Genomic DNA, 9,333 nt, shown 5'->3' with positions numbered 1-9,333 from the left:
CAGCAGCGCCATCGTGTGGTCAATGCTGTGAAATGCTCACTAAATTCAAAGTAATGCAGGCAGCCTAGTGATACAAGGAGCAGCAGCGCGCCATCGTGTGGTCACCGCAGGGAACTTTTTACTTTCAAATTGTTCCAATATTGTATATATTAATGAATAATATAGCAATACTGCAGGGAATTTATAGACCTAGTTTTATATGACGCAGACAGCACAAAAGATGTGCAGTAGCAACAGCGGCCTCGTGTGGTCACTTTGGCAACTGTCTTGGTAGGCCATCTGAGTACCCGGAAGAAAAATGACTGGAACACACAACCAGGAAGTGACGTTTATGACTTCTGGGTGAAGCGAGGCAATCATTCAGGTATTTACAGTCAGAATCTTTCCTGTCCGTTTATTACGTGTCAGTGTGTGACGCATGATGTGCGTAGTATAAACATATTCAGCTTCTTTGTATGTGAGATTTTTACTAAAATGCTTATCAGGCGGATGATGAACGCAATCTGTACTATGGCCACCAGGTGGCGCTATGACACAACATTATTATATTATTACCATTTACATGTTCCAGAATCAAACCTCACACTTTTTGTGGATATAAAACAGATATTTGATCTTTTTTCAGAGCCCCTGTGACACCCCCCTCTCCTATGTAACCGTGGTAACACCAGTGTAGCCATAAGGGTATGTTCACACAACCTATTTTCAGACGTAATTCAGGCATTTTAGGCTATGTTCACACAGAGTTTTTTGACAAGTTTTTTGATGCGGAAACCGCGCCAAAAATACTTGTCAAAAACGGCTCGAAAATGCCTCCCATTGATTTCAATGGGAGGAGGAGGCGTCTTTTTCCCGCCAGCGGTAAAACCGCCTCGCGGGAAAAAGAAGCGACATGCCCTATCTTCGGGCGTTTACGCCTCTGACCTCCCATTGACTTCAATGGGAGGCAGAGAAAGCGTGTTTCGCAGCGTTTTATGCCTGCGGCGCTCAATGGCTGCGGGCGAAAAACGCCACGAAAATCGGCGTGCAGGGAGAGGAAAATCTGCCTTAAACTTCCAAACGGAATTTTGAGGCAGAAATTCCGCCTGCAAAAAACTCTGTGTGAACCCAGCCTTACGCCTCGATTTACGCCTGAAAAACCGTCTCCATTACGCCTAAAAACATCTGCCCGTTGCTTGCAATGGGTTTTACGATGTTCTGTTTAGACAAGGTGTAATTATACGTGTCGCTGTCAAAATGCGGCGCGTAGACGGCTCGTCAAAAGAAGTGCAGGTCACTTCTTGGGGCGTTTTTGGAGCCGTTTTTCGTTGACTCTATTGAAAACAGCTCCAAAAACAGCCATAAAAACGCGAGTGGCTCAAAAAACGTCTGAAAATCAGGAGCTGTTTTCCCTTGAAAACAGCTCCTGATTTTCAGACTTTTTTAAGCCACTTTCGCCTTTTTCGCTGCGTTTTTTACGGCTGTTTTTGGAGCTTTTTTCGCTAGAGTCAATGAAAAACGGCTCCAAAAACGTCCCAAGAAGTGACCTGCACTTCTTTTTCGCGGCCAATTTTTTTATGAGTAAAAAAACGCCACGAAAAACGCTCTGTCGGAACAGAACGCCGTTTCCCATTGAAATCAATGTTTCTGCTTTCGATCTTTCGGCCGCTTTTGTTTACGGATGGAAAAACGGCCGAAAATAGGCCATGTGAACATACCCTAAGGGTATGTTCACACGACAGCGCAAAATACATCTGAAATTACGGAGCTGTTGTCAGAAGAATACAGCTCCTGAATTTCAGACGTTTTTGCATGCACTCGCGTTTTTCGCGGCCGTAATTGGAGCTGTTCTTCATTGGAGTCAATAAAAACCGGCTCCAAAAACGTCCCAAGAAGTGTCCTGCACTTCTTTGACGCGGGCGTATTTTTATGCGCCATCTTTTGACAGCGACGCGTAAAATTACACCTCGTGGGAACAGAACATCGTAAAACCCATTGCAGGCAATGGGCAGATGTTTGCTGACGTATTGGAGCCGTCTTTTCAGGCGTAATTCGAGGCGTAATACAGTGACGGTCACAGTGCCCACATGACAGCAACAGTCAAGGGCCCCCATAACAGGGACAACCACCTTTCTGCCAGAACAGTGACAGCCAAAGTGCTCCCATAACATTGACTGTTGCTGTTATGTGGGCACTGTGGCTGTTACTGTTATGGGAGCACTATGGCTGTCACTGTTCTGGGGGAGTTTTGGTTGTCCCTGTTATGGAGGACTTTGACTGTTGCTGTTATGTGGGCACTGTAACTGTCAAAGTCCTCCATAACAGGGACAACCGACTCTCCCCCAGGAAAGTGACAGCCATAGTGCTCCCATAACAGTGACAGCCGCAGTGCCCACATAACAGCAACAGTCAAAGTCCCCCATAACAGTTGATTAACAGCTGATGGCCACTGTTACATTGTTTGGAGTTCCATCTAAGGGTGCGTTCACATATATCAATTGCATCATCGTCAGTTTTTTGGTCTCAAGTGATTACAACTGATGCAAAAACCGATTCAAAAATGTATCAGTTGCATCAGACTTTTTCACAATTTTTACTACAAAACCATCAGTTGTCGTTCGTTGTCATCCATTTTTAACATCAGTTTTTACCACAATGGTCCACCAAAAAGGTCGCCTATGGTCTGAAAATGTCACCCCCCCCCCCTGTATATAATGCCACAGAGCCCTCTGTATATAATGCCACACTCCCTGTATATAATGCCACAGTGCCCTCTGTATATAATGCCACACCCCCTAGAGATAATGCCACAGTGCCCTCTGTATATAATGCCACACTCCCTGTAGATAATGCCACAGTGCCCTCTGTATATAATGCCACACTCCCTGGAGATAATGCCACAGTGCCCTCTGTAGATGCTGCCACACTCCCTGTAGATAATGCCACAGTGCCCTCTGTATATAATGCCACAGTCCCTGGAGATAATGCCACAGTGCCCTCTGTATATAATGCCACACTCCCTGGAGATAATGCCACAGTGCCCTCTGTAGATGCTGACACACTCCCTGTAGATAATGCCACAGTGCCCTCTGTATATAATGCCACAGTCCCTGGAGATAATGCCACAGTGCCCTCTGTATATAATGCCACAATCCCTGGAGATAATGCCACAGTGCCTTCTGTATATAATGCCACACTCCCTGTATATAATGCCACAGTGCCCTCTGTATATAATGCCACACTCCCTGTATATAATGCCACAGTGCCCTCTGTATATAATGCCACACCCCCTAGAGATAATGCCACAGTGCCCTCTGTATATAATGCCACACTCCCTGTAGATAATGCCACAGTGCCCTCTGTATATAATGCCACACTCCCTGGAGATAATGCCACAGTGCCCTCTGTAGATGCTGCCACACTCCCTGTAGATAATGCCACAGTGCCCTCTGTATATAATGCCACAGTCCCTGGAGATAATGCCACAGTGCCCTCTGTATATAATGCCACACTCCCTGGAGATAATGCCACAGTGCCCTCTGTAGATGCTGACACACTCCCTGTAGATAATGCCACAGTGCCCTCTGTATATAATGCCACACTCCCTGGAGATAATGCCACAGTGCCCTCTGTATATAATGCCACACTCCCTGGAGATAATGCCACAGTGCCGTCTGTATATAATGCCACACTCCCTGGAGATAATGCCACAGTGCCTTCTGTATATAATGCCACACTCCCTGTATATAATGCCACAGTGACGTCTGTATATAATGCCACACTCCCTGGAGATAATGCCACAGTGCTCTCTGTATATAATGCCACACTCCCTGGAGATAATGCCACAGTGCCCTCTGTATATAATGCCACACTCCCTGGAGATAATGCCACAGTGCCGTCTGTATATAATGCCACACTCCCTGGAGATAATGCCACAGTGCCCTCTGTATATAATGCCACACTCCCTGGAGATAATGCCACAGTGCCCTCTGTATATAATGCCACACTCCCTGGAAATAATGCCACAGTGCCCTCTGTATATAATGCCACACCCCCCTGTAGATAACGCCACACAGCGCCCACTGTAGATTGTGCCACACAGCGCAATGCTGTGGCCGGGGATTGCCTCATTAAGGACCCCCTGACGCCACAGTCCATATATGGACAGTGACGTCAGTGTCTACTCCTTGAGTGGAATCCCCTGGCCAGGGATTCTGCTCCAGGAGGAGATCCCTGACGTCAATGTCCAAATATGGACATTAACCTCAGGGGTTTCCTCTAGGAGCCAAGATCATCGGCAACGGGGATTCTTCCCAATCCGTAGCCACTGACGTCACTGTCCATACATGGACAGTGACGTCAAGGGCTTCCCCGTAGGTAGCGCTGTGGCCAGAGAGTCCTCAGCAAGTGGAGGAGCTCCCTCTACTTCTCCACTCTGAACTAATTCTGAAGCAGGGAGCTGATGGTTCCCTGCTTCAGAATTGGGTTCAACTCTATCTGCGTTCTGAGGCTGCAGATACAGTTGACAGCGGGACATACCCCCGGCTGCCTTTCCGCCGGGTGCTGCTGGAAGGTGGACGCGGCAGCACCTGGCGTTCATCCGGCCACAGTTAAAATAGATAGGATATGGCGCCGGACATCCTGGGAGCCAGACCAAAAAACGCTGCAGGTAACGTTTTTGGATCCTGGTTCCTGCAGTGGTCTATCAATGGACGGAGCCACAACTGATGTTCCCTGTGCCAGGACAGATCACATAGAAAGCTATGGAATCCGTTCTAGCATCAGTTTCACTCCGGCTGTTCTGCAACACGCCGGAGGGAAACTGACAGGAGCAACGGTCATATGTGAACGGCCCCTAATCTGGCATTGATAAAAAATATTTGGTGAATGTTTTTGGTGGATTGTCAGGATTTTCTCTGTATATAATGCCACACTCCCTGGAGATAATGCCACAGTGCCCTCTGTATATAATGCCACAGTGCCCTCTGTAGATGCTGCCACACTCCCTGTAGATAATGCCACAGTGCCCTCTGTATATAATGCCACACTCCCTGTAGATAATGCCACAGTGCCCTCTGTATATAATGCCACACTCCCTGTAGATAATGCCACAGAGCCCTCTGTATATAATGCCACACTCCCTGTATATAATGCCACAGTGCCCTCTGTATATAATGCCACACTCCCTGGAGATAATGCCACAGTGCCGTCTGTATATAATGCCACACTCCCTGGAGATAATGCCACAGTGCCCTCTGTATATAATGCCACACTCCCTGGAGATAATGCCACAGTGCCCTCTGTATATAATGCCACACTCCCTGGAGATAATGCCACAGTGCCCTCTGTATATAATGCCACACTCCCTGGAGATAATGCCACAGTGCCCTCTGTATATAATGCCACACTCCCTGGAGATAATGCCACAGTGCCCTCTGTATATAATGCCACACCCCCTAGAGATAATGCCACAGTGCCCTCTGTATATAATGCCACACTCCCTGTAGATAATGCCACAGTGCCCTCTGTATATAATGCCACACTCCCTGGAGATAATGCCACAGTGCCCTCTGTAGATGCTGCCACACTCCCTGTAGATAATGCCACAGTGCCCTTTGTATATAATGCCACAGTCCCTGGAGATAATGCCACAGTGCCCTCTGTATATAATGCCACACTCCCTGGAGATAATGCCACAGTGCCCTCTGTAGATGCTGACACACTCCCTGGAGATAATGCCACAGTTCCCTCTGTATATAATGCCACACTCCCTGGAGATAATGCCACAGTGCCCTCTGTATATAATGCCACACTCCCTGGAGATAATGCCACAGTGCCCTCTGTATATAATGCCACACTCCCTGTATATAATGCCACAGTGACGTCTGTATATAATGCCACACTCCCTGGAGATAATGCCACAGTGCTCTCTGTATATAATGCCACACTCCCTGGAGATAATGCCACAGTGCCCTCTGTATATAATGCCACACTCCCTGGAGATAATGCCACAGTGCCGTCTGTATATAATGCCACACTCCCTGGAGATAATGCCACAGTGCCCTCTGTATATAATGCCACACTCCCTGGAGATAATGCCACAGTGCCCTCTGTATATAATGCCACACTCCCTGGAAATAATGCCACAGTGCCCTCTGTATATAATGCCACACCCCCCTGTAGATAACGCCACACAGCGCCCACTGTAGATTGTGCCACACAGCGCAAAGTAAGCCCAGCGTAATGTAGGCGCAGCCGTAATGAAGCAAGCGCATGACTAGGTGTTTGGGAGTTCTAGGCTATTATGTATTAGGTATTATGTGTTAGGCTATATTTGTAGGGATGGGAGGGTTATGTGAAAGGGGGCATGGGGCAAAATGTATCTATATGTGGTGGGTGGAGAATAAAGTATATAAGTCCATGCGGGGAAGAGGCAGCCCTCTTTCCCGCTGGACAACAGGAGAAATTTTTGTCCTGTTATTATATTTAAAAGACAAATATACAGATTAATATTTCTACTTACCTGATGGAAGCGGCGATGGAGACAACGATGGCCAGGATCCGCGATGCAGCGATGCAGCACGGCGTGGGATGGCTGGATGCGCTGATTGCCGGGGCTCTTCCTCCGGTTCCAGCGGCTGGAGAGGAGAGTGAGGGACGCAGCAGCAGGCGTTCCAGGCCTCAGGAGAGGCCTTCATCTGCAGAGACGCCTCGGTCTGGTCGGCGCCGAGGGAGCCCCTCCAGGGACCCTCCTCCTCCTGCTGGTCCGGAGCTGCACCCTGGCGTCGGTCCACGGAGGTCTGGGAGGAATCCCATCAGGCGGGCGAGACCGGAGGTGACAGGAGGGGGGGGGCCGCGGCGGCCATCTTCCTCCCTCCTGTCTTCAACAACAACGCCGGAAGTGGAGGCGGGACCGGATGCGCGCGCAAGACCGGATGCGCGCACAGGACCGGATGTGCGTGCGGGGCCGGATGCGCGCGCAGGTCCGGAAGTGACGGCTTTCTCCGGCGCCGATGCTCCAGGTGCCGGAGGAGCTCAGCGGACAGACATCAGGACACCAGCGCCGACCCGCAGGAAGAGGCGGGCGGCATCTAGATGGGGAGCGAGATCGCCTCCTGCAGGAGCAGGGAGGCGTGCGGCGGCGACAGCGACCGGAGGTACCCGGGCAACTTCTTGGAATGACGCCGGGCCCCATCCGGACGAGGGGGGGCAGCGGTCTGCTATACAGGCAGCGACGACTACAAGAAGATTTTATTTTGACAGCCCTGCAGAAGGACTGGATCGGCAGGGCTGTCGTTCTGAATATGCCACGCCACCAGGGGGTGGCAGGATCGTGGACGGGCCGCATTCCGCGGAGCCTAGAGCAGCAGCGACTGGAAGTGCGGGGAGCTACGGGGAGCGTGGGGTGCAGGAGCACCACTCCCTAGGATCGTCACGACCGACGCCTGGATTATCTGGAGTGATGGACGCGTCCGCTGGGAGGTCACCTCAGGGACGTACGGGTGAGTCTACCACTGATGTGGTGCCGGGGATGTGTGGGGGGGATGTGGGGGGGATATTGTCAATGTCACAGATGCAATTGTTGTTTAGAGGGATGCAGGAGTATTTTATGAGAATTGTGCCAGGCGTAGAGCAGTCGCCAGCGAGGGTATGGGGCGCTGCTAGTGAGGCGTCTGCTAGTGCGGCAGGGAGTGCGGTTGCTAATGAGGCGATTTCTGGTGCAGCTGCGGCAGTGATTGCGGGTGTTAGTGAAGTGGCGCCGGTTGTGGGTGCCGTAGTGGCTGTGGGAAAAGCAGTTGACGAGGCGGCTAGTACAGCTAAGAAGGTGGTGGAGGATGTGCGTTTGGCTGACGCCGCTAAAGGTGAGGTTTATGTGTGTTTTGAGGGCCCGCTGGGGGCACATTTGAAGGTGGAGATTAGGGAAAAGATATGGAAAGATGAATATGTTGAGATTTTTTCTTTGCTGCCGTTAGAGAAGTTTAATTTGGACCGGTGGAAACCGGATGAAAGTAAGAAGGAGGAGGAGGAGCGGCGGCGGTATCGTTTGATTCCACGGACTTTTGCGAATTGGCTGCAGGCCTTCGCTATCTTGGCTAGTGTGGTGGGTGAGAAGGCGCCGGAGAACTGTTCGGCGCTATTCTGTTATATGGATTCGGTAGGGGAGGCGTATCGTGTATACGGTGGTAATGCGTGGTTGCGGTATGACGAACAGTTTCGTCAGCGGAAGTCGGTGCGCCCGTCGTTGCGATGGGATCACAAGGATATCAGTTTATGGATGCGTCTGATGTCTGCGCCAAAACAGGGGCAGCAGCCCTTTCGTGATGCGGCCGGCGGTCAGGGGTCAGCAGCGGGTCGGTCAGGATCCTCAGGAAAGGGGTGTTGCTGGCAGTATAATGAGGGGCATTGCAAGTTCGGCCCAGATTGTAGGTACAAGCACGAGTGCTCCGGTTGCGGAGGCGCCCATGGTTTGTCCAGATGCTTCAAGAAGCATAAGGGCAGGCAGGGAGATGCTGAGCAGAAGAGGGGCGACGCCGGTGAGGGTGGAAAGGATGCTCCCGTTTTTAAGGGGCTATCCAAATAAGAAAGTGGCGGATTTGTTGTGGTTAGGATTTTCAGAAGGTTTTCGGATTCCTTGTACGTCGGTTGGACGTGACGGGGTAGTCCGTAATTTGTCGTCTGCTTTGGCGCGGCCTGATCTGGTTACGGATAAGCTGCTGAAGGAGGTGGCTTTGGGCCGCATGGCAGGGCCGTTTTCCTCCCCGCCTGTTCAGAATTTGCGTGTTTCCCCGTTAGGTTTGGTTCCAAAAAAGGAGGTGAATAAATTCCGCCTTATTCATCACTTGTCTTATCCGGAAGGCGAGTCGGTGAATGACGGCATTGATCCGGCCCTGTGCGCGGTCAGTTACACTAACTTTGATGCGGCGGTTGTTTGGGTTCGGAAATACGGGAAGGGCTCTCTGTTAGCGAAAACTGACATTGAGGCCGCTTTTCGTTTATTGCCGGTGCATCCGGATAGTTTTTGTTTGCTGGGATGTTATTGGCAGGAGGAATATTTTGTGGATTGTTGCCTCCCGATGGGCTGCTCCATTTCATGCGCTTATTTTGAGATGTTTAGCACGTTTTTGGAGTGGGTGGTCCGTCGGGAGGCGCAGGTGCAATCTGCCCTACATTATCTGGATGATTTCCTGTTTATCGGTCCGCCGGGTACCTATGTGTGTGCAGGATTGCTACACACTATGGAGAGAGTGGCAATGGATTTTGGGGTACCTTTGGCGCCTGAGAAAACTGAGGGACCCACGACGGTCATTAAGTTTTTGGGAATCATGATTGATTCAGATAACATGGAGTGTCGCT

At 50.5% G+C, this 9,333-nt stretch overlaps 1 protein-coding gene across 1 annotated transcript in view; it reads left to right on the top strand.

Annotated features, from left to right (window-relative positions):
- Positions 1-278: 278 nt before the first annotated feature.
- Positions 279-9,333, top strand: part of LOC142729278 (uncharacterized) — a 65,271-nt gene continuing 56,216 nt past the window's right edge. Inside the window, exon 1 of the mRNA XM_075849246.1 lies at positions 279-364. The gene's annotated coding sequence lies outside the window, so the exon portion shown is untranslated. The remainder of the gene's footprint in view (positions 365-9,333) is intronic.

This window comes from Rhinoderma darwinii, unplaced genomic scaffold, assembly GCF_050947455.1.
Source record: "Rhinoderma darwinii isolate aRhiDar2 unplaced genomic scaffold, aRhiDar2.hap1 Scaffold_717, whole genome shotgun sequence".
In the NCBI taxonomy this organism is placed as follows: Eukaryota; Metazoa; Chordata; class Amphibia; order Anura; family Rhinodermatidae; genus Rhinoderma; species Rhinoderma darwinii.
The sequence above is the reverse complement of the archived record's forward strand: the minus strand, read 5'-3'. Positions and strand labels throughout refer to the sequence as shown.